The 24,815-nt window shown below is 48.0% G+C and overlaps 1 pseudogene across 1 annotated transcript in view; it reads left to right on the top strand.

Annotated features, from left to right (window-relative positions):
- The first annotated feature begins 3,632 nt into the window (after positions 1-3,632).
- LOC309384033 (ceramide synthase 4-like) overlaps positions 3,633-24,815 on the top strand; it is a 68,572-nt pseudogene continuing 47,389 nt past the window's right edge. The window contains exons 1-4 of the transcript in view: positions 3,633-3,731; positions 20,176-20,349; positions 22,635-22,752; positions 23,261-23,379. The product of the transcript in view is annotated as a ceramide synthase 4-like (transcript). The remainder of the gene's footprint in view (positions 3,732-20,175; positions 20,350-22,634; positions 22,753-23,260; positions 23,380-24,815) is intronic.

Genomic DNA, 24,815 nt, shown 5'->3' with positions numbered 1-24,815 from the left:
GGCCCAACCAGGTTTCCGTTATTCCTGCAAGGTCCAGCTCCCCGTCTGAAACCAAGTCCCTGATGAGGGGGGCCTTGTTAACCACGGACCTCGCGTTACATAACATCAGCCTAAGGCCCAGGCTCTGCCGATCCTGTCCACCTAGACTGCGGGGGTTGGTACAAGCGACCGGGCGTGTCCAACAGCCCCGGTCTCCCAACTGACCATGCGTTCTTCTGGTGTCCTCGCGCCCGCCCCTCCCTACGACCGTCGCTATCGGAATCCCCCCTATAGGAATGCTGTATCCTCTTGCCTCCCCCACTCCGCTCAACTCCGTCCTGATCCCACCTGTTGACCTGGCTGTATCCATACCCCCAGGTTGAATAACCCTCCCCCCTCCCTGGAACCCCTTAAAAATTTTAAAAAACATTTTGCTAAAAAACCCCTAATCCCCCGCTTCCTCCACCTCTCTGGGTTAATAAACCCTTCATCGAGGTGGGCCCTTACCAGGGCAGGGGGGCATATCTGCGAGAGGGGGGACCCTCGCAGTCGTAGAATGTCAGCCCTAGAATAAATTATGATGTTGGTCAGTCCGTGAGTATGGCTATGGCAGGATATGAACTGAAAGCAACGGAAGTAAAGCAAGATCTGAGGCTAAAGGTGCAAAATTGTACATATCAAAAGTTTATCCAAAACTCTCCCCCCAAGCTGAATGTCCAATCACCAGCCCCCAAGGGTGTCATGTGGGGTGTATCTTCAGGTGGCTTCATCCATCTGGCATGCAGAGATGGTTGACCTTGACCAGACCTAAACAAGAGCATTCAGCATGCACAGAAGATGATGAGAACAAAACTCCCTTGTCAGTCCTTGGGTGACATTGGCCAATTGGATTAATTGGCGGGCTCTTCAGGCACTCCTTCCCCAACCTTATCTGTTGCCAGTGTAGATGACCTTGGTTCTCATGAGAAAGCTCTTTGTTATGCCTAGTCATGCATTCCAACCTCCTTCCCCCCTTCCCCCTCTGTGTGGCAACTGAGGAACAGAAAGATGGCTGCGGCCTGGTTCAGTTCAAAGCTCCCTTTGAAGAGCCTTTGGAAGCTGCAGCTGGCACTGAATGCAGCAAGGTGGACAATGTTATCTACACATGTAAAAGTCTGTTATACCAACCATCCCCCTTTAAATTGAAGAAGTCCTTCTTGAGCAAGAACAAGTCATGGGGGCCCCCTAGAGATTGCTGGAGGATCAATGACCCTGAGGGCATCTGCAATCCAGGAAGTTGGGTGTGTGTGTGCAAAGAAGAGCAACTCAGATGATTCTGAGACAAAAACACAGGAAGAACGGTGGCAGGAATTAGGTATGTCCAGCCTAGAGAAAAGAAGGACCAGGGGTGACATGATAGAAGTCTTCCAATACTTGAGGGGCTGCTGCAAAGAAGGGGAGGACAACTCATTTTCCAAAGCACCAGAAGGCAGGATAGGAAATAATGGATGGAAACTAATCAAAGAGAGAAGCGACCTGGAATGAAGGAGAAACTTCCTAACAAAAGAATTAACCAGTGGAACAGTTTGTCTTCAGAAGTTGTGGGTGCTTCATCACTGGAGGCTTTTAGTAAGAGACTGGACTACCATTTGGCTGGAAAGGTATAGGGCAGGGGTGTCAAACTCTCAGCCCCCGGGGCCTGCCTGGAAATGTTAATGGACCAGTCAGTAGTACCTCTGCACCCAAAAACCGGGCCAAAAAAAGGCAGAAAATAGACAAAAACGGGCCAAAAACAGGTAAAAATTGGGCCTGAAAATGGGCCATTTGCAGCCTCCACAGCCTCCAGCTGCACTCTGCCAGTCAGAAATGGGCTGCAAGAGGGCCTTGGGAGGCCCCTTTTTGGCCACTAGAGTGCTGCAGGACCTCATGGAGGGCAAAAACGAGGTGTGGCTCGGCCCCCCTGCCCCATTTTGCCCAGTAAAGTGCTGCAGGAGGCGTCCATCCTATCTTCCTCCCTGCTCCCCGCCAGGCCCCCACTTGCCGGCCTGCAGAGGAGAACTACAAAGGTGAACTGGCCCTCGAACAATTCCAGTTTGACACCCCTGCCTTAGCAGGAGGTTGGGCTAGAAGACTTCCGAGATCCCTTCCAGCTCTATTCGGATTGAAGTTCTGGACTTGCCATCCCAAAGAAAAAATATGCAAGATAGCTGAGGGCTTCGAGAGGCCCCGTTTTGCTTGCTGCATTCTCTAGAACAGCATTTCTAAGAGCTGTGGTGGTGCAATGATTCGAATGCAGTACTGCAGGGCTAACTCACTGCTCACTGCCAGGAATTCGATCCTGACCGGCTGAAGGTCGACTCAGCCTTCCATCCTTCCGAGGTCGGTAAAATGAGGACCCAGATAGTCTGAGGCTGTAAACCGCTTAGAGAAGGCTGTAAAGCACCGTGAAGTGGTATATAAGCCTAAGTGCTGTTGCTATTTACAACCTTGGCAACATGAAGAGATGTCACTGGGGAATTCTGGGAATTGAAGCCCTAAAGTTGAGAAGAAAAGTAGCAGGTGTTGAAGACTGGTGTTTTTCCAGGTAAGTGTATTGTGCAAGGCTTGTGCAATGAATGAGTTTGTGGGCGAGTGTCTTATGCAAATCTAGAACACAGGATAATTCTGTGGCACATCCAGCCTATTTCACTCTGGGCCCTTTCTAACACAATGAAATTTAGAAAAAGTGAATGAAGTGTAGAAAAAAAAGCAAGTCTTTTATACTTAGGCAAGTAAAACCAACCAAAGAGGCACAGACTAGATAAACTTGGCTCAACAGCAGAAACTGTGAGAGGATCTTTGGAGTCCTAGTGGACACATAAAAAGGAGCCAGCACTGTGGTGCAGCTGCCCCAAAAGCCAATGCAATCCTAGGCTGCCTTGACAGAGGGATGGAATCAAGATCACCAGAAGTGATACAACTGCTTTATAATGCCGTAGTAAGACCCTACTTGGATTACTGCAACCAATTTTGGCCACCCAAATATAAAAAAAAGATGTTAAGACACTGGAAAAAAGTGCAGAGAAGAGCAACAAAGATGATTGGAGGGGGGGGGGGGATTTGGAGACTAAAACATATGAAGAATGGTTAGAGTAGGGGTGTCAAACTCAAGGCTCTCTTTCTCATTCTCTCTCTCTTTCATTCTCTCTATCTTATTCTTTCATTCTCTCTCTCTCATTCTCTCCCTCCTTCTCCCTCTCCCTCTTTCTCTCATATTGTCCCTCTCTCTCTTTCTCATTCTCTCTCTTTCATTCTCTGTCTCATTCTTTAATTCTGTCATTCTCTTTTCCTCCTCTTCCTCTCTCTCTCATGTTGCCCCCTCTCTCTTCTCTCTTTCTCATTCTCTCTCTCTCTCATTCTCTCTTTCATTCTCCTTCTCTCTCTTTCATTCTCTCTCATTCTCTCCCTCTTTCTCATTCTCTGTCTCATTCCCTGCCTCATTCTTTCATTCTTTCTCTCTAATTCTCCCAGCCTCCCTGTCTCCTCTCTCTCTCTCTCTCTCTCTCTCTCTCTAATCGCCAGAGTTACTCCAGGAAGGGACTTCGATCAGCCCCAGACCAGCCACCCTGCGTGCTCCTGCCCTGCGAGGCCCTTTATATTTTGCCCACTTTCGGGGAGGCGTCCACGCTGAACTCCACCCACCCAAAGACTCTCTTTCTCCCCCGGATCGGAGCTGGCAAAAGAGCAGCCCGAGCCCCAGGCAGCGGCAGCAGCAGCGACGGCAACGGCGGCAGGTCTGGCATTGGGACGGAGAAGACGGCCGGGGTTGGGGGGGTTAGGAACCCTGGAGAGCATCAGTCCGGGCACCCAAAAGGGGGTTGGAGTAAGCGCTGGGAGGGGGGCGTCAAGGCTGTTTATGGGAGGGGTGTGGGGAGAAGAGACCCCCGTCCTGTGTTCGCCCAACCAGCCCGAGCAGAAGCGGCTGCGAGATGGACGGGACGCCGCTGTCCCCGGCTGAGTTTCCTTTCTCTTTCCCGAGTGGGGCTCCCGCGGTAGAGCCTGTTGCGGGGTCGCTCCGGGTGGGTTTCCTTCAGGCTCCGGGTTCCCGTGTGAATCCAGAGAAAGGGCGGAGAACCCGGGTTCTCTCTCCCGTCCAGAAATTCCCTTTCAGAGCCTCCGCCGCCAGACCGAAGATGTTAGGAAAAGAACAACTTCCGGAGGTTTCTCAAATTCTCCAAAAATACTACTACTACTACTACTACTACTACTACTACTACTACTACTACTAATAATAATAATAATAATAACAATAATAATAATAACAATAATAATAATAATAACAATAATAACAATAATAACAACAACAACAACAATAATAATAATACTAATAATAATAATAATAATAATAATAATAATAATAATAATAATAATAATAATAATAATAATAATAATAATAATAATAATAATCCGTTTGGTTCAGTTGGGCAGCAAAATCAAAGGTTTCACATGGGGACGTGGTTGGGAAGGTGGTTTCTCCAGAGGCAACTGAAGCTTCTTGGATGAGAAGCGAAACGTCTTCAGAGAAAAACCAGGAAGTCCAGTTGCCTCTGGAAGAAAAGCCCCTTTGGGACAACCAGGAGGACTGAGAATCCCATTGACATGGGGATGGGGGTCTTCCTGGCTGTGTAGGGGGGGAACAGGGCAGGTGAGAAGCAAGCTCTGCCCTCTTGCAATCCATGCTCTGTCCCTTCGGTGTCCGGATGTTGCTTGCATCTCAAGAAGGAAGGCAAAGCTTTTCTCGTGATTTTGAATGAAAGATCTTCCGTCAGTCAACCAGAGGTTCTTTGGATACAACTCTGGAGTTGCAACTCCTAATACTCTGCAGACCAGGTAGCCCTGCACATGGGGAGGAGAGCTGGGGGTTGATGGCAGCCTGCCAACTGCCACGTCTGCTTTCTGTGGTGTCTCCAGTGACAGGAGAAGAGCAGCTGTTGGACATCAGGAGAAACTCAGCTAAAGCTGCTTTTACAGGACACCTTTTGTCAGATGGGCTCCAGGCCATGCAGGGATTTTCTTCTAAGCTCCATTGGGTGGGAATGTCCCCCTGTGAGGCCTGTCTGAAGGTTAGAGAAATACAGGAGATCCCCATTTTACGACCACAATTGAGCCCATGTTGTTAAGTGAGACATTTGTTAAGTGAGTTTTGCCCCTTTTTATTATCTTTCTGGCCACCGTCGTTAAATGAATCACTGCATTTGTTAAATTAGTAACGTGGCTAAGTGAATCTGACTTCCTTATTGACTTTGCTTGTCCAGAAGGTCAAAAAAGGTGATCTAAGAGTCAACATGACCACAGGATATTGCAACCATTGTCAATAGGAACCAGTTGCCAAGGATCGGAATTTTGATTATGTGGCCTTGTGTGTGTGTGTGTGTGTGTGTGTGTGTGTGTGTGTCTGCCTACAATGGTTTTAAGTGCTTTTTTCAGTGCCATTGTAACTTCAAACGGTCACTAAATGAACTGTTGTAAGTCAAAGACTACCTGTAAGTTGGATATTATAGAGCAAGATCAGGGTCATCTTTGTGCAGTAAACAAGCTGTGGCTAATTTAATGCTTGGGAAATGCTCCACACCCAGTTTTTTTTTTTTTAAAAAAAAAAACACTTTCCACACCCAACTCTTTTTTACTTTTATCACAATTTTGGGGATGTCCTAACACTGTGAGATGGGCACTGTGTGTGTGTGTGTGTGTGTGTGTGCGTGTGTGTCTGCAGAAGCTTCAGGGCTGCTGTCTCGGGTGAAAAGGCTTCGTGGCTGAGCCCATTGAGGGACACCAACTGGGGTCTGAGCCCTGGTGGACTTTGGTGAACATCAGAGGTTCCGTGAGCAGCCGCTGTTCTCGGGAGGAGCTGCATTGCGACGTCTCTTTTGCAATGCTTGGAGGCAGCCTGGGAGATTTGATGGAAGGCGTCTCCCCATCGCTTGCTTGACAAAGACTGCAAGGACCGGCTTTCCTGCGTTTGAAGGCTCAGCCCTGAAGGCTCCCTTTGCTGCAGATGATTCTTCAAGTCTATGGAGATTTTCAGTCCTCCAGGTCACGGTTGTCCCAAAGGGGCTTTTTCAAGACTCACCTGGACTTTCTGGTTTTCCTTTGAAGACGTTTCGCTCCACCTCCAAGAAGCTTCTTCAGCTCTGACTGGACTGGTGGCGGAATGGAAGCTTTTATACTCCTTGCAGACATCTGGTCATACGTAGAATACGCAATACAATTCAGTGAGCCATGTGCAGATCTGTACATTGGGGAAACAAAACAGCCACTTCACAAACACATGGCACAACATAGGAGAACAAATTCACCAGGACTAGATTCAGCAGTCCATCTGCATTGGAAAGACAAAAGCCGCTCTTTTGAAGACAGCAAAATCCACGTTGTGGACAGGGAAGGCAGCTGGTTTGAAGAGGGGTCAAAGAGGCCATCTATGTCAAAATTGAACAGCCTCCCTCAACAGAGGGGGGGGGGATATACTGTATTTTTCAGAGTATAAGACGCACCGGAGTAGAAGATGCACCAAGGTTTTGAAGAGACAAATTAAAAAAAAGTTTTTGCACTCTGCAGGGGGTGCTTCCACGCATGAGCACTTAGCTTACGGAGCCTGTGCAATGCTCTGCCAAGCAGCTGGAGCATTGCGGAGGCATCAGAGAGGCGTCGCAGGAGGTAAGGACGCATATGCGTGCGCTGCACTTGTACGCACACACGCTGCGCATGTACATGTGGTGGATGCCTGGCCCCATTGCACTATACCGGTTGCAACGGGATCCGGAACCTACCACTCAGGTGGCCTCATCGACTTGCTTAAAGAATGCACATGACCAGCTGTCTGCAAGGTGTATCAATTCCACCACCAGTCCAGTCAGAGCTGAAGAAGCTTCTGGGATGAGAAGCAAAACATCTTCAAAACAAAAACCAGGAAGTCCAATTGCTTCTTGAAAATGCTTTTCTCTTTTCTCTTTCATTTCTTTCGTCCTTCCATACTGTAAAGGGTCAACTTGACATTTTTTTGAGAGGCCCTTTATCTCTTATTTAGTTTTTCTGATGCCTTTCGTCTGAGCAGATGGCTTCCTATCTCACTTGTACACAGAGGCCTGTAAACGACTTGGAGTAACAGAGGTTATCTTATCTTCTTTACTGAACACATTTTGTGGTTAGCAAAAGCACAGTAAGATTACACATTTTAGGCAAGAATATGATGGCTTATACAGTTATTGTATGGTATTGTAAAAGAATACCAAAGCAGCTTTCTAACATTTTGTGAAAGAGTAACTTAATATCATTTCCTTCATATGCTGAGTATATATTGAGGGGATTAATATATATTAATCCTCCTGGATTAGAGGAAGGTGAGCCTTGTTTTAGGAGCAAATTTCTATCACCCGTATTACGCTGAGATCATCATGCCCACAGCCAAATATGCACAGGATCTGCAAGCTGTAGTAAAACAAAAAGTCAAACCACACAGAACACACTTTTTTCTGCATTCAAAACCTCTTTAACACACCGCAAAGCACACAATGTACAGAACAGGGTGAAAGAGGCTGCCCCAGGCTAGCAAAGGAGCGCCACAAGAGCGCATCTCCTCCCTGTATTTATTCATCTTCTGTGCTGAATGTGTTGAGGGAATTAATATATATTGTAGGAAGGTGATCCTGGTTTTAAGAACAAACTTCAATCACCTGTATTATGCTGATGGCATCATGCCCACAGCCAAATATGCACAGGATCTGCAAGCTGTAGTAAAAGAAAAAGTCAAACCACACAGTGAAAGACTGGGATTAACAAATGAGGTGAGAAAGGTTTAAAATGGGGCAAAACTTACTTGACAAATTTCTCACTTAGCAACCTAGATTTTGGGCTCCATTGTGGTTGTAAATTGAGGACTCTCTGTAGTTGATCTTCTTCACTTTCCATTTTTGTCCCACTTTCCCCCCATTTAGCTCTTTGACTTTTGTTACTAAAAGCTTGCAGATCCTGAGGCTCTTGGGGTGTGATAGTTTTGGTGTCAGCACAACAGAGGTAATTGGCGTTTGTTCCTCCAATTTTAAAACCAAAATTTCCTTCTCCCAATGAAGCTGCCTTCAAAAAAAGATGCAACCTAGAAGTAAGGAGAACTTGCTTGGCAAGGAGAACAGTTGAATCGGTGGAAATGCTGGTCTGCACAAAGTGTGGCTGCTCCATCTCTGGAGGCTTTGAAGAAGAGATTGGACCACCCTTTGTCTGAAATAAACCAATCAGAACAGAGTTAGGAGGGGCCTTGGGGTCTTCTACCCCACAGGAGTTAACAAGTCCCTGTGAACTTCTGTGGAAGTTGGATTTTGGAGAAGCAGGAGAAGAAAGTGTGGTTCCATAAAAAGAAAACGCTAACCAGAATAGAGCTGGAAGGGACCCTGGAGGTCTTCTAGCCCAACCCACTGCTCAAGCAGGAGACCCTACAATTTCAGATAAATGGGTGTCCAGCCTCTTCCTAAAAACTCCAGCGATGGAGCACCCACAACTTCTGGTGGCAAGCTGTTCCACTGGTTATTTGTCCCCATGGTTAGGAAATGTCTCCTTAATTCCAGGTTGCTTCTCTCCTCCATTAGTTTCCATCCTACATTTCTTCTCCTGCCTTCTGGGGCTTTGGGAAATAAATTGACCCCTGGAGAAATATCTCCCCATCGCTTCTACACCCTTCCTCTTTCTTTTCGCCCTCTGCACTCTCTCAGAGACGGCGCGTATCCGAATCCCGTTCTGCAGGGTTCTTCAGTTGCAGAACACGCCGCTCTCCCGAGAAGCTCCTTGGCGCTCTGCCCACGCTCAGAGGCCGCCTCAACCCCTCCCCGCTGAGCTCCACCCCCACTCTCGACTATACTCGTGTACCTCCCCGAAAGGAGCTGACAAAATAGGAGTCCGAGGACCTAGCGGCGCTCCCAGGAGCGGCGAGAGCAACGGCGTCAGGTCTGTCGTTGGGATTGAGAAGGGGGGCGGGTAGAGTTTGGGAACCCAGGAGGACATCCGTCCGGGCACTCGGGGCCAAATCCTTCTCTCTGCTTTTCTCTTCTCTCTTCTTCTCTTCTTCTCTTCTGCTCTTTTTTCCTCTTTCTCTCTTCTTCTTTCTTCTTCTCTTCTCTTTGCTTTTTTTCTCTTTCTTTTCTTCTTCTCTCTGCTCCCCTCTTCTCTCCTCTTCTTCTTTCTGCAACTCTCTACTCCTCTCATCTTCTCTCTGCTTTTCTATTTCCTTCTTCTTCTCCCCGCTTTTCTTTTTTCTTTTCTCTCTGCTTCTCTCTTCTTCCTTCTGCTTCTCTCTTTTCCCCTCTGCTCTTCTCTACTCTCTGCTTTCGCGCTGGGCTGGAATTTGGGCCGCTTCGTGGGGTTCAGATCGCGGGGGGCCAAATGTCCCAGGAGAATCTCGCTCCGGGCGTTGGAAACCAGACCTTCCCCCGCGCTCCTTCTCGTAGCTACTCAGGAGTTTGCAGGAATGCCAACCGGGGGAAAGGAGAGGATGGTAGCTCGGCTACCCTCGTACGGAATTCCAACTCCCATCGCCCCCTTCTGGAGAGATGGCTGGGGATGATGGGGAAGGGACTGGAGTTAACGCTGCCTGTCTTTCCCGGGAGGGTTGGGATCAACGCTGTTTCTTTTTGGGAGGAAGGAGAGCCCGGTCCTGCGTTCGCCCAACCCACGGGAGGTGGGTGTCGCCGGCTGAGCTTCGTTTCTCTTCCTTGGAATTCACATTCAGCATTCTCTGGAATGCGCTAAGGCAGGTAGGATCTCAGGAGACCTCATTTTCTGCCTTCAAAACCTCTTTAACACACCGCAAAGCACACAATGTACAGAACAGGGCGAAAGAGGCTGGCCCCAGTCTAGCAAAGGAGCGCCACAAGAGCGCATCTCCTCCCTGTATTTATTCATCTTCTGTGCTGAATGTGTTGAGGGAATTAATGTATATTGTAGGAAGGGGATCCTGGTTTTAAGAACAAACTTCAATCACCTGTATTATGCTGATGGCATCATGCCCACAGCCAAATATGCACAGGATCTGCAAGCTGTAGTAAAAGAAAAAGTCAAACACACAGTGAAAGCAGCAATAGCCGAAAAAGCTCATACAATCCTGGGTTGTATAAACAGAGGCGTAGAATCAAAATCACATGAAGTCTTAGTACTGCTTTATAAAGCCTCCAAGGCTGCTCATCTAGAAGCTTCTCTCTTTTTTGGGTGGCTCCAAGGGGCCCAAAGTGATTGAGGTGGTCCATTGGGGGTGTCAGTCTGGAGAGAAAGGCTGCTTTGTGTGCAACTGCTGAGGAGTGGGCTCTGGAAGCTGCAACTTTGGGGTGGGGTGGGGAGGAGACAGTGAAGTAAGAATAACAGAGTTGGAAGTCACCTTGGAGGTCATCTAGTCCAACCCCCTGCCCAAGCAGCAGACTCTACACCATTTCTGACAAATGGCAGTCCAATCTCTTCTTCAAAGCTTCCAGTGATGGAAGCAACTTCTGAAGGCAAGCTGTTCCATTTGGTTGATTGTTCTCACTGTCAGAAAATTTAAATATGAAAAATTAAATTTCTCCTTATTTCCAGGTTGAATTTATCCTTGATCAGTTTCCATCCATTATTCTTCTGGCCTTCAGGTGCCTTGGAAAACAGCTGGAGCCCCTTCCTCCTCTCTGTGGCAGCCCCTCAAATATTGGAAGACTGCTATCATGTCTCCCCTGGTCCTTCTCTTCACTAGACTAGCCATGCCCAGTTCATTGTATGTTTTAGCCTCCAGTCCTTCTTTGTTGCTCTTCTCTGCACTCTTTCTAGAGGATATCATTCCTATACAGGGCTCTAAAGAATTGATTCCAACAGTCGTAGGGAGGGGCAGATACGAGGACAGATTAACAACTCGCAGTCAGTTGGGAGACCGTGGGTGTTGGTTACACCCGGTCGCTTACACCCGGTCGTTTGTACCAACCCCCGCGTTCTAGGTGGTCAGGATCTGCAGGCCCAGGGCCTGAGGCTGTTGTTATGCAATGCGAGGTCCGTTGTCAATAAGGCCCCCCTCATTCATGATCTAATTTTGGAGGGGGAATAATGGAAACCTGGTTGGGCCACGAGGGAGGTTTACCCCTTGTGGAAATGTGCCCACCAGGTTACCAAGCATTTCACCAGCCCCGGGCCCGGGGAAGGGGTGGTGGGGTAGCAGTGATTATCCGGGAGGACTTAGAGCCGAGGGAGTCCACTGTGCCACAGACGTCCGGATGTGAATCCCTTGTTGTGAAATGGGGCCCTGGGAGACAGTTGGGCCTGCTGATAGTATACCTGGCTCCTCGCTATACATCAGCGGCCCTGCCCGAACTCCTCGAGCTGATCGCATCGGTGGCGGCTGAGACCCCCAAACTTTTAGTGATGGGGGACTTTAACCTGCCATCGGTGGGAGAAGCATCCGAGGGGGTTCGGGAGTTCATGGCCTCCATGACAGCCATGGACCTGACTCAATAGATTCAGGGCCCGACACACGAGGGAGGTCACACCTTGGACCTTGTTTTTGTCTCTGGCCAGTGGTTGAGTGATCTGGGGGGAGGGGACTTAACCATCACTCCACTGTCATGGTCAGACCACTCACTCCTCCGACTTGACTTCCCTGGTGCTACCCCCCCCCCCGCTGCGGGGAGGCGGAACCGGAAAATACTAGATTGTTCCACCCCAGGCGCCTGATGGAACCAGAGAGGTTCCAGATGGAGCTTGGGCCACCTTCTGCGGCCCTGACCCGCCCTCGGGTAGAGGACCTGGTGGTCGCGTGGAACAATGCGACTACCAGGGCCTTGAACCGGGTGGCGCCTTTGCGGCCTCTCCGGCGGCAACGCTCCACCCTGGCCCCTTGGTTTACCGAGGAGCTAAGGGTGATGAAGCGCCGCAAGAGATGCCTAGAGAGTCATTGGAAATCCTTCCGTTCCGAATTTGACCGGAGACAGGTACGAGCCCATTTAAGGACGTACCTTGTGGCATTGAGAGCGGCCAAACGTCAATATTGTGCCACTCTCATTGCATCCGCAGAGAATCGCCCTGCCGCCCTGTTTCGGGTGTCCCGCTCCCTCTTATTTCAGAGGCCGCGGGAGGCCCCTCTACAGGGTAGGGCAGAGGAATTTGGGAAATATCTGCAGGATAAAATCGCTCAAATCCGGAAGGATTGGGTCCCTTCCAGTGGTCCTGTAGACTCCCGTGGCGAGTCTTGAGAGACCAATCTGGGAGGAGTTTGACTTGGTTGCCATCGAGGATTTGGACAGAGTGCGTGGACGACTGCGACCTACCACATGTTTACTGGACCCGTGTCCCTCCTGGCTTGTACTGGCATCCTGGGAGGTTATACGCGACTGGCTCCTGGGCCTAGTGAACGCTTCATTGGGTGAGGGGTCCCTTCCAGCCGCCTTGAAAGAGGCGGTGGTGAGACCCTTGCTCAAGAAGCCTTCCCTGGACCCTACAGAGCTGGCCAATTATCGTCCTGTCTCCAACCTTCCCTTTCTGGCGAAGGTTGTAGAGAGTGTGGTGGCTTATCAGTTTCCACGACATCTGGAGGAAAATGATTATCTAGACCCGCGCCAGTCTGGTTTCCGCCCTGGGCACAGCACGGAGACGCCTTGGTCGCGTTGGTGGATGATCTCTGGAGGGCCAGAGATAGGGGTTGTTCCTCTATCCTGGTCCTATTAGACCTCTCGGCGGCTTTTGATACCATCGACCATGGTATCTTGTTGCGCCGACTGGAGGGGTTGGGGGTCGGGGGCACCGTTTTGCAGTGGTTCGGCTCCTACCTTTCCGGCCGGACGCAACGTGTGTTGACAGGGGAGCAGAGGTCGACTCTGAGCCCCCTTACCTGTGGGGTGCCACAGGGGTCGGTCCTCTCGCCGCTCCTGTTCAACATATATATGAAGCCGCTGGGTGAGATCATCCATGGTTTCGGGGTGGGATACCATCTGTATGCTGATGATACTCAGTTGTACATCTCCACCCCGAACCACCCCAACGAGGCCGTCAAAGTGATGTCCCGGTGTGTGGAAGCCGTACGTGTCTGGATGGATGACAACCGACTCAAGCTCAACCCCTCCAAGACGGAGTGGCTGTGGGTTCCGGCCCCCCGGTTCAACCAGTTAATTCCATCTCTGGCCATCGGGGGCGTACAACTTGCACCGGTGGAGCGGGCACGCAATTTGGGCGTCCTCCTTGATGCTCGGCTGTCCATGGATGACCATGTGACTGCTGTGGCAAGGGGGGCGTTCCACCAGGTTTCTCCTGGTGCGCCAATTGCGCCCCCTATTGGACCGGGATGCCTTGTGCACAGTCACTCATGTGCTGGTGACGTCTCGCCTGGACTACTGTAACGCTCTCTACATGGGGCTTCCCTTGAAATGCACTCGTAGACTACAGTTGGTCCAGAACGCGGCCGCGCGGGTAATTATGGGGAGTACAAGGTACTCCCACGTGACACCTTTCCTGCGCGAGCTGCACTGGCTCCCTGTGGTCTACCGGGTGCGTTTCAAGGTTTTGATAACGATCTTTAAAGCGCTCCATGGCTCAGGACCTAGCTACTTGCAGGATCGTATCCTGCCCCATACATCCCTGCGACCAATTCGCTCGCACAGAGAGGAACTCTTCCAGGTGCCGTCCACCAGACAATGTCGGGGGGCGGCGTCTAGGAGTAGAGCCTTCTCTGTTGCGGGCCCAGCCCTGTGGAATGACCTTCCCCCGGATATTAGGACCACCTCTGACCTCCGCGCCTTCCGGATAAAGCTCAAGACCCACCTATTCCAAGTAGCTGGCCTGGCTCAACTATAGTTCGTTCATACTGCTCCTGACGGTTTTTTTTTTTTTTAATTTTTGTGACTCTTGGAATTTTATTAGGGGATTTTAAATTGTGTTTTAACTGTCTTTATTCATCTTCCCACCTCCTCCATGTACACGTATTCGTTTATTCTGTGTGTGTATTGTCCATATTGTTTTTATGTGTTTTATTGTACGCCGCCCCGAGTCCTTCGGGAGAGGGTGCGGCTAAGAAATAAATATTATTATTATTATTATTATTATTATTATTATTATTATTATTATTATTATTATTATTATTATTAGCATCAATGACCCTGATGGCATCTGCAATCCAGCAAGTTGAGGGGGGGTATTGCAAAGAAGAGCAACTCAGATGATTGAGGACATGGAGACAAAAACACAGGAAGAACAGTGGCAGGAATTAGGTATGTCCAGCCTAGAGAAAAGAAGGACCAGGGGTGACATGATAGAAGTCTTCCAATACTTGAGGGGCTGCTGCAAAGAAGGGGAGGACAACTCATTTTCCAAAGCACCAGAAGGCAGGATAGGAAATAATGGATGGAAACTAATCAAAGAGAGAAGCGACCTGGAATGAAGGAGAAACTTCCTAACAAAAGAATTAACCAGTGGAACAGTTTGTCTTTAGAAGTTGTGGGTGCTTCATCTCTGGAGGTTTTTAGTAAGAGACTGGACTACCATTTGGCTGGAAAGGTATAGGGCAGGGGTGTCAAACTCTTGGCCCCCTGGGCCTCCCTGGAAATATTAAAGGACCGGTTTGCAGAACCTCTGCGACTGAAAACCGAGCAGGAAAATGAGCAAAAAATGGGTCCCAAAATAGGTGAAAAACGGGCCAAAAACAGGCAGAAAAAGGGCAAAAGATGGGCCGAAAACAGGTAAAAAACGGGCCTGAAAACAAACCATTTGCAGCCTCCACGTCCTCCAGCAACACTCTGCCAGTTGAAAAGGGGCTGCACTGGGGCCTTGAATGCCCATTTTTGGCTGATAGAGTGCTGCAGGAGCCCATGGAGGGTGGAAACGAGGTGCACTGTGGCTCCTATGCCCCATTTTGGTCAGTAGAGTGCTGTAGGAGGCGTCCATCCTATCTTCCTCCCCACTCCCCACCACGCACCCATGTGCTGGCCTGCAGAGGAGAAGTACAAAGGTGATCTGGCCCTTGAACAAATCCTCTTGGACACCCCTGGTATAGGGTTTCCTGCCTTAGCAGGAGGTTGGGCTAGAAGACTTCCGAGATCCCTTCCAGCTCTATTCGGATTGAAGTTGTGGACTTGCCATCCCAAAGAAAAAATATGCAAGATAGCTGAGGGCTTCGAGAGGCCCCGTTTTGCTTGCTGCATTCTCTAGAACAGCTTTTCTAAGAGCTGTGGGGGTGCAGTGATTCGAATGCAGTACTGCAGGGCTAACTCACTGCTCACTGCCAGGAGTTCGATCCTGACCGGCTGAAGGTTGACTCAGCCTTCCATCCTTCCGAGGTCGGTGAAATGAGGACCCAGATAGTCTGACGCTGTAAACCGCTTAGAGACGGCTGTAAAGCACCGTGAAGTGGTATATAAGCCTAAGTGCTGTTGCTATTTACAACCTTGGCAACATGAAGAGATGTCACTGGGGAATTCTGGGAATTGAAGTCTTAAAGTTGAGAAGAAAACTAGCTGGTGTTGAAGACTGGTGTTTTTCCAGGTAAGTATATTGTGCAAGGCTTGTGCAATGAATGAGTTTGTGGGCGAGTGTCTTGTGCAAATCTACAACACAGGGTAATTTTGTGGTACATCCAACCTATTTCACTCTGGGCCCTTTCTAACACAGTGAAATTTAGTGTAGAAAAAAAGCAAGGCTTTTACACTTAGGCAAGTAAAACCAACCAAAGAGGCACAGACTAGATAAACTTGGCTCAACAGCAGAAACTGTGAGAGGATCTTTGGAGTCTTAGTGAACAATCACATAAATAGGAGCCAGCACTGTGGTGCAGCTGCCCCAAAAGCCAATGCAATCCTAGGCTGCATTGACAGAGGGATGGACTCAAGATCACCAGAAGTGATACTACCGCTTTATAATCCCTTAGTAAGACCCTACTTGGATTACTGCATCCAATTTTGGCCACCCCAATATATAAAAAAAAGATGTTAAGACACTGGGAAAAAAATGCAGAGAAGAGCGACAAAGATGATTGGAGGGGGGGGGGAGATTTGGAGACTAAAACATGTGAAGAATGGTTAGAGTAGGGGTGTCGAACTCAAGGTTCTCTTTCTCATTCTCTCTCTCTTTCATTCTCTCTGTGTCATTCTTTCATTCTCTCTCTCTCATTCCTTCTCCCTCTCTTTCTCATATTGCCCCCCTCTCTCTTTCTCATTCTCTCTCTGCCTCATTCTCTCTCTTTCATTCTCTCTCTCATTCCCTCTCATTCTCTCTCTCTCTCTCATTCTCTTTCTTTCTCATTCTCTCTCATTCTCCCTTCCTCCCTCCCTCTCATATTGTCCCTTTCTCTCTCTCTCATTCTCTCTCTCTCATTCTTTCATTCTCTCTCTCATTCTCTCCCCCCTTCCCCCCCCCCGTCTCTTTACAATCGCCAGAATTACTCCAGGAAGGCGTGAGAGGTGGGAAGATCCTCTGTCAGTTCCAGATCAGTCACCCTGCGCGCTCCTGCCCTGCGAATCTTCTTTACATTTTTCCCACATTCCAGGGAGGCGTCCACGCGGAACTCCACCCCCCCCCCCCAAGCACGCCCGTCTTCTCTCTGCCCGATCGGAGCTGGCAAAAGAGCAGCCCGAGCCCCAGCAGCAGCGACGGCAGCGGCGGCAGGTCTGGCGTTGAGACGGAGAAGACCGGGCGGGGGGGGGGGGCTTTAGGAACCCTGGAGGGCATCAGTCCGGGCACCCAAAAGGGGGTTGGAGTAAGCGCTGGGAGGGGGGCATCAAGGCTGTTTGTGGGAGGGGGAGGGGGGAGAAGAGACCCCCGTCCTGTGTTCGCCCAACCAGCCCGAGCAGAAGCGACTGCGAGATGGACGGGACGCCGCTGTCCCCGGCTGAGTTTCCTTTCTCTTTCCCGAGTGGGGCTCGCGCGGTAGAGCCTGTTGCGGGGTCGCTCCGGGTGGGTTTCCTTCAGGCTCCGGGTTCCCGTGTGAATCTAGAGAAAGGGCGGAGAACCCGGGTTCTCTCTCCCGTCCAGAAATTCCCTTTCAGAGCCTCCGCCGCCAGACCGAAGATGTTAGGAAAAGAACAACTTTCGGAGGTTTCTCAAATTCTCCAAAATACTACTACTACTACTACTACTACTACTACTACTACTACTACTACTACTACTACTACTACTACTACTAATCATAATCATAATCATAATCATAATCATAATCATAATCATAATCATAATCATAATCCATTTGGTTCAGTTGGGCAGCAAAATCAAAGGTTTCACCTGGGGACGTGGTTGGGAAGGTGCTTTCTCCAGAGGCAACTGAAGCTTCTTGGATGAGAAGCGAAACGTCTTCAGAGAAAAACCAGGAAGTCCAGTTGCCTCTGGAAGAAAAGCCCCTTTGGGACAACCAGGAGGACTGAGAATCCCCATTGACATGGGGATGGGGGTCTTCCTGGCTATGTAGGGGGGGAACAGGGCAGGTGAGAAGCAAGCTCTGCCCTGTTGCAATCCTTGCTCTCTCCCTTCCGTGTCCGGATGTTGCTTGCATCTCAAGAAGGAAGGCAAAGCTTTTCTCGTGGTTTTGAATGGAAGATCTTCCGTCAGTCAACCAGAGGTTCTTTGGATACAACTCTGGAGTTGCAACTCCTAATACTCTGCAGACCAGGTAGCCCTGCACATGGGGAGGAGAGCTGGGGGTTGATGGCAGCCTGCCAACTGCCACGTCTGCTTTCTGTGGTGTCTCCAGTGACAGGAGAAGAGCAGCTGTTGGACATCAGGAGAAACTCAGCTAAAGCTGCTTTTACAGGACACCTTTTGTCAGATGGGCTCCAGGCCATGCAGGGATTTTCTTCTAAGCTCCATTGGGTGGGAATGTCCCCCTGTGAGGCCTGTCTGAAGGTTAGAGAAATACAGGAGATCCTCAATTTACAACCATGTTGTTAAGTGAGACATTTGTTAAGTGAGTTTTGCCCCATTTTATTATCTTTCTTGCCACCGTCGTTAAATGAATCACTGCATTTGTTAAATTAGTAACGTGGCTAAGTGAATCTGACTTCTTTATTGACTTTGCTTGTCCAGAAGGTCAAAAAAGGTGATCTATGAGTCAACATGACCACAGGATTTTGCAACCGTCGTCAATATGAACCAGATGCCAAGGATCGGAATTTTGATTATGTGGCCATGGGTGTCTGTGTGTCTGCAAGTGTGAGACACGGCTGTAAGGCCCTTCCTTCAGTGCCACTGTAACTTTGAATGGTCACTAAATGAACTGTTGTAAGTCGAAGACTACCTGTAAGCTGGATATTATAGAGCAAGATCAGGGTCATCTTTGTGAAGTAATCAAGCTGTGGCTAATTTAATCCTTGGGAAATGCTCCACACCCAGTTTTTTTTAAAAGACACTTTCCACACCCAACTCTTTTTTACTTTTACAATTCTGGGGATGTCCTAATGCTGTGAGACGGGCACTCTGTGTGTGTGTGTGTGTGTGTGTGTGTGTGTGCGTGTGTGTCTGCAGAAGCTTCAGGGCTGCTGTCTCGGGTGAAAAGGTTCGTGGCTGAGCCCATTGAGGGACACCAACTGGGGTCTGAGCCCTGGTGGACTTTGGTGAACATCAGAGGTTTTGTGAGCAGCCGCTGTTCTCGGGAGGAGCTGCATTGCGACGTCTCTTTTGCAATGCTTGGAGGCAGCCTGGGAGATTTGATGGAAGGCGTCTCCCCATCGCTTGCTTGACCAAGACTGCAAGGACCGGCTTTCCTAGGTTTGAAGGCTCAGCCCTGAAGGCTCCCTTTGCTGCGGATGATTCTTCAAGTCTATGGAGATTCTCAGTCCTCCAGGTCACGGTTGTCCCAAAGGTGCAACAATTCTGAAGCCCAATAATTCTGGAGGCCAACAATTCTGGAACCTAGAGCAGGTTCAGCTTGAAGAATCATTTTCAATCATTTTCAAGAAGCAACTGGACTTTCTGGTTTTCCTTTGAAGACGTTTCGCTCCACCTCCAAGAAGCTTCTGCAGCTCTGACTGGATTGGTGGTGGAATGGAAGGATTTATACTCCTTGCAGACAGCTGGTCATACGTGGAATACGCAGTACAATGCAGTGAGCCATGTGCAGATCTGTACATTGGGGAAACAAAACAGCCACTTCACAAGCACATGGCACAACATAGGAGAACAAATTCACCAGGACTAGATTCAGCAGTCCATCTGCACTGGAAAGACAAAAGCCGCTCTTTTGAAGACAGCAAAATCCACGTTGTGGACAGGGAAGGCAGCTGGTTTGAAGAGGGGCCAAGGAGGCCATCTATGTCAAAATTGAACAGCCTCCCTCGACAGAGGGGGAGGGGATATACTGTATTTTTCAGAGTATAAGACGCACCGGAGTAGAAGATGCACCAAGGTTTTGAAGAGACAAATTAAAAAAAAGGTTTTGCACTCTGCGGGCCTCCCAAAAATGGCCCGTTTTTCAAAGACCTTCCTGGCCATAGCTGTTATCTGTTCTTTGAGCAGGATATGAGTGTCACAGAATTATTGGGCTCCAGAATTGTTGGATCTCAGTTCCTACAGAGTCCTCAAGCAGAAAGAGATATTTAGGCCAACCAGAGCAGTGGTCAGCAAATGGTGGTCTGTGGACCACTGGTGGTCCATGAGAACATTTTAGTGGTCTGAAGAAAAATTATTTGCATTTCTTATGTTGCACTAAATCAGGGGTCTTCAAACTACGGCCCACTGGGATGGATAAGTGCAATGAATGCTTGTGTTGCTACAGAGAGTCTCCCCCTTCGGGGTCTTTCAGCCTCTGTTTCGCAATTGCCCCATTTCAATGGCAGCGGCAGGGTATTTGGGAAGGGAAGTTTTAAGTACAGGAGAGATTGAAAATAGGGAGTTTTGTTCTCACCATCTACTGCGCATGTTGGAGATAGTGGATGAGCCCGCCAAGGTCAACTGTCCTGCATACCAACCTGATGATGTTTTTGAAGATGGATCCCACATGACACCGGAGGGATTTACAGATTGGACAAGGGATGGGGTTACCAGGGGTGAGGGGGTTGGGTTACATATTGATATCTATGATTACGTATGCTTTTGCCTCAGATCTTGCTTTGCTTAGCTGCTGTCTTTTCATAACCAGTAAAAGTACTCTTAATTCTGAAACATGGAGTTAAGTGATTTCTTTCTTGGCTACTGATGGAGGCTGCCGTGACGTTACCCTTCTTCTGAAAACATCAGTGTGCCATCTCACCCCCTGCCTTTCTTCTCTCTTCCCAGGGAGATGGCTCAGCTCACACAGTGGCTTTGGAGACAGGAATACTGGCTACCTCCAGGGTTCACCTGGGTGGACATGGAAGAGACGGAGGACATCCGCTATCCCCAACCCCGTCACCTCCTGCTCTGCCTCCCCATGGCTCTCATGCTGGTCGCCCTCCGGTTCTTCATCGAAAGGCAAGCTCTTGCCTTTGCTTCTTTCAGTCAAAACCAAGGAGCAGTGGAAGGAAGAGACAACCCCCCACCTGCACCTATTTAGAGAGACCTTTCCTTCCCTCCCCACACAAATGCTTGAAACAGTGGAATGTACCTTTTGCCTTTAGAAACCATTTTGGAGGAACTGAATTTGTAAGGTTGACAAATGTGAGAGCCAAGGGAAGTTGAACATGGCATTATTATGTCTGACATTGCTTGTTGTTTAATTAGCTTTTTGTTCTGACCTAGGCTTTCCAGCAGCACAAAGCCGAGTCCTTGTCTCTATAAACCCCTTTTATTTAATTTACAGTGAATTCCTCTCCAGCAAAGTCTTTCCTCTCCCACAGTCTTTCAAGATAGTTCCCAATTACCAAGCTTTATCAGGCTTGGAGAGTGGCCGGACCGATATCTTTCAGACGCTGCAATACTAGACAAGAATTCAGGAATGGACTAATTGTCTCCTGCAAACTCCACTCCCCTTTCACTCCTCTTTTATTCACTATGGGAGGGGCCATTCACTGTCCACCTGTGGACTTACTCCCAAGTCAACCCTTGTTCCTTATCTGTTCCCTTTGTTTGGCAACTCCGAACATGCGCACACTGGGAACAGTGTTCTGCTTGGAGTAGGGGAACCCCCTCCAAACTGGGTTCCATTTCTGTTTAGGTTAGTGCAACCCCTTCCAGGACAGGAGATGGAGAACACAGTTGCACCGCAGTCTTGCTAGGGTTGATATCACTCCAGTTATTAAAGAATGCATTCCAGAATTTATGCTCTTTATCTACATATTTTCCAAATGTCCTTGCAGTGAAGAATACAGAGCAACATGTTTCTTCTCTGTCAATATTTCATCCATCCATTTAAAGAGGTTAAAAGTTAAATTTCTGCTACTGTATATTAATATATTAGGGATGCAGTGGCTCAGTGGCTGAGATGCTGAGCCTGTCGATCAGAAAGGTCAGCAGTTTGGCGGTTCGAATCCCCAGTGCCACGTAATGGAGAAAATAGAAATGGAAAAATAGGGACAACCTTTGGTGGGAAGGGAACAGTGTTCCGTGCGCCTTCGGCATTTAGTCATGCTGGCCACATGACCATGGAGACGTCTTTGGACAGCACTGGCTCTTCAGCTTTGAAACAGAGATGAGCACTGCTCCCTAGAGTAGCACATATGCGTGAGGCGAACCTTTACCTTTACCTATATTAATATCACTTTTTTTCTTTTTTTCAAGTGTGATTCTAATCACTATTATTTAAAAAATTATTTCATTCCAGTATAACTATTTTTATTATTAGTTTGTTAGATTTCACCACTTTTTAAAATTGCAGGTTATGTTCAGCAGAGTTGCATTCTTTGCACTGCTTTCATGGGTCTGTTTTTGAATGGACCACTGCAATTAAAGCACATGCCTAGCATGCACTGCTGGAACTCCCCCCCTGGTCTTAGCCACTGAGCCACCGTGTCCCCCTTTAGACCATAGAATAATAGAATTGAAAGGGGCCTTGGAGGTCTTTTAGTCCAACCCCTCTACTTGAACAGAAAACCCAATACCATTTCAGGTAAATGACTGTCCAGACTCTTTTTGAAAGCCTCCAGTATTGGCACACCCACAACCTCTGAAGGCAAGTTGTTCTGGTGGTTAATTATTCTAACTGTCAGGAAATTTCTCCTTAGTTCTCGGATGCTTCTCTCCTTTGATTAGCTTCCATCCATTGTTTCTTGTACAAGCAAGAAGCAAGTCAAAATAGGTTGAACCCCCTTCTTCTCTTTGAAAGCCCCTCAAATATTGGAAGACTGCTATCATGTTTCCCCTAGTCCTTCTTTTCATTAGACTAGACATATCCAATTCTTATAACCTTTCCTCACATCTTTTAGCCTTCACTTCCCTAACCATTTTTTTTTTGCTTTTTTTCTGCATTTTCCAGAGTCTCAACATTTTTTTAATAGTGTGATAACCAGAACTGGATGCAATATTCCAATTGTGCTCTTACTAAAGCTTTGTAAGGTGGTACTAGAATGTTATGTAATCTTGATTCTTTGCCTCTATTAATGTAGCCTGGGATTGTATTGGCTTTTTTGGCTGTGGCCGCACACTGTTGGCTCCTGTTTAAGTGATTTTCTACTAGGACTCCAAGATCCCTCTCACATTTACCGGCATTAAGCCAAGTGTCCCCTAGGCTGGACCTATAAATTTGGTTTTTCTTGCCCAAGTGTAGACCTTTACTTTTAGCCAATTTTCATTCACCTGACCAAAGCTGTTGCCTTTTCCAGGAAAATCGCAATCCCCTTGGGCAAAAAATTGGGTTTGCAAGAAAAGGTGAGATGGAAACCTCCCCCAAACCCGATCCTGGAAGCTTTTTACACAAAGTGGAGGAAAAATCCCCAAAAGGTGAGTTCCTTCGACACAGGTTTGCAGATAAATACCACCCATGTCACTCTCAGAGGGACAATGGGCAGTTTACAGCTCAAAGGATAAACATCATTCAGAAATAAAATATGTCAATATAATGGGAGCCTAATACAAACAATGGTAGAGTAAGGTAAAAATGAAAAGCTGAGTTGAGTGCCCTTCAGGTGTTAATCACTGCCAGGTTTACATGCCACACTGCAAGCCCTATACAAGTTGGTAGAGCCAGGTCTTCATGTTTTTCTGAAAGGTCAGGAGTGTGGAGGCCCATCTCTCTCTCTCTCTCTCTCTCTCTCTCTCTCTCTCTCTCTCTCTCTCTCTCTCTCTCTCTCTCTCTCTCTCTCTCCCTCCTGTATCTCTGCATGTGTATTCATAGCACAGATAAATTGAGGAAAAATCAAAAACTGTGGCCTCTTGCATTCCCCAGCAATGTTGTTTTGGGACTTGGCTGTGCAGCTTTTCTCACCTGGTTCTGTGTCCTGCCTTCCAGGAAGAAGTCAGAGGTTTAGCCAAGCAATGCGACCTCCAACCGAGGCAGGTAGAGAGGTGGTTCCGGTATCGACTGAATCAGAACCGGTGCAGTGTGACCAAGAAATTCTGTGAAGCCAGGTGAGTGGAATCCTTTGGGGCATGGTAATCCATGTACACTCCATGTGGACCAGAGCATCTCTTAGTGCCCAACAGGATCTTTGTCACTGCTGATTTTAGAAGAAGATTCCAAGTGATTTAAGAAGGGTGTTTGTGTTGGATGTCTAGTAGGAATATGCCTGTTTGAAGAGTTTTTATCAATTGATCAAGGATGCTTCCCCCAAAGTTTCTATGCTTAAGAATGGGTTTCTAAGCTTGAAGAAAGTTAACTGGGGAAGGGAAAGTCTTTGAAATCAATTGCTCCCCTGTGTAGTTGGATTCTTCCAGAAAGCCTTGGAGCACAGGGAAGAAGAGACCGTCCGAGTCATCAGTTGGGATGGGGCAATGGGAGAAGATGGCAAGGAAGTGAATGGCAGTGGAACTGCTTAATCCATTATTTACATCTCTCTACATGCGAAAGAAAAAACAATACCTCAACCTACCAAAAGTAGAACTATAAAAACAGACTAGTAGTACATGTCCAAATAGGTAAGAAATACCTCTCTACCCTAGATGAGTTCAAATCACCAGAACCAGATGGTTAACATCCCAGAATTCTGAAAGATCTAGAAAATATGAAAAAATCACTGAACTATATCTTTAAAGATCCTGGAGTATTGGGGAACTACTAGAGGACTGGAAAAGGGTTCCCATCTTCAAAAAAAAGTGGGACGGGGATGGATCCAGGAAATTATAGACCAATCAGCTTGCCATCAATACCTGTGAAGATCCTGGAAAAGATTATCGAGCAACGAATCATCGAACACCTAGACGCAAGCAAAGTTATAACTAGATTCCAAAACATATTATTGCATCCTTTGATAAAATGACAAAATTACTGGACCAGCAAAATTCTGTGACATAGTATGCTAGGACCTTAGTAAAGCATTTGACAAAGTAGACCACAACTTACTACTTGATAAGAGAGGAAAATGTGGAATAGATATCATCATCCTTTGGATTCATAACTGACAGATACACTACAATCAACATTTAGTCCTCAATGGAACTACATTCAAGGGGAGTATGCAGTTGGATAACCCGCTCTCTTGGGTCCAGTGCTCTTTGCCTTTGTCATCAATGATTTAGATGAGGGAATAGCAACAGTACTTGGACTTATATACCGCTTCATAGTGCTTTTTACAGCCCTCTCTAAGCAGTTCACAGAGACAGCATATTGCCCCAACAATCTGGGTCCTCATTTTACCCACCTTGGAAGGATGGAAGGGTGAATCAACCTTGAGCCAGTGGGATTTGAACTGCTGAACTGCAGCTAGCAGTCAGCAGAACTAACCTGCTGACTGCTAGCTGCAGTTCTTGAGAGATTTGAACACCAGGCCTATTCCCCCTCCCCCCAAAAAAGGGCAAGACACTCTTTTCTCTTTTCCTTTCCCTTCATCATTTCCCCGCTATTTTCA

This window comes from Natrix helvetica (assembly GCF_964273705.1).
Source record: "Natrix helvetica genome assembly, chromosome: 1".
Taxonomy (NCBI): domain Eukaryota; kingdom Metazoa; phylum Chordata; class Lepidosauria; order Squamata; family Natricidae; genus Natrix; species Natrix helvetica.
The sequence above is the reverse complement of the archived record's forward strand: the minus strand, read 5'-3'. Positions and strand labels throughout refer to the sequence as shown.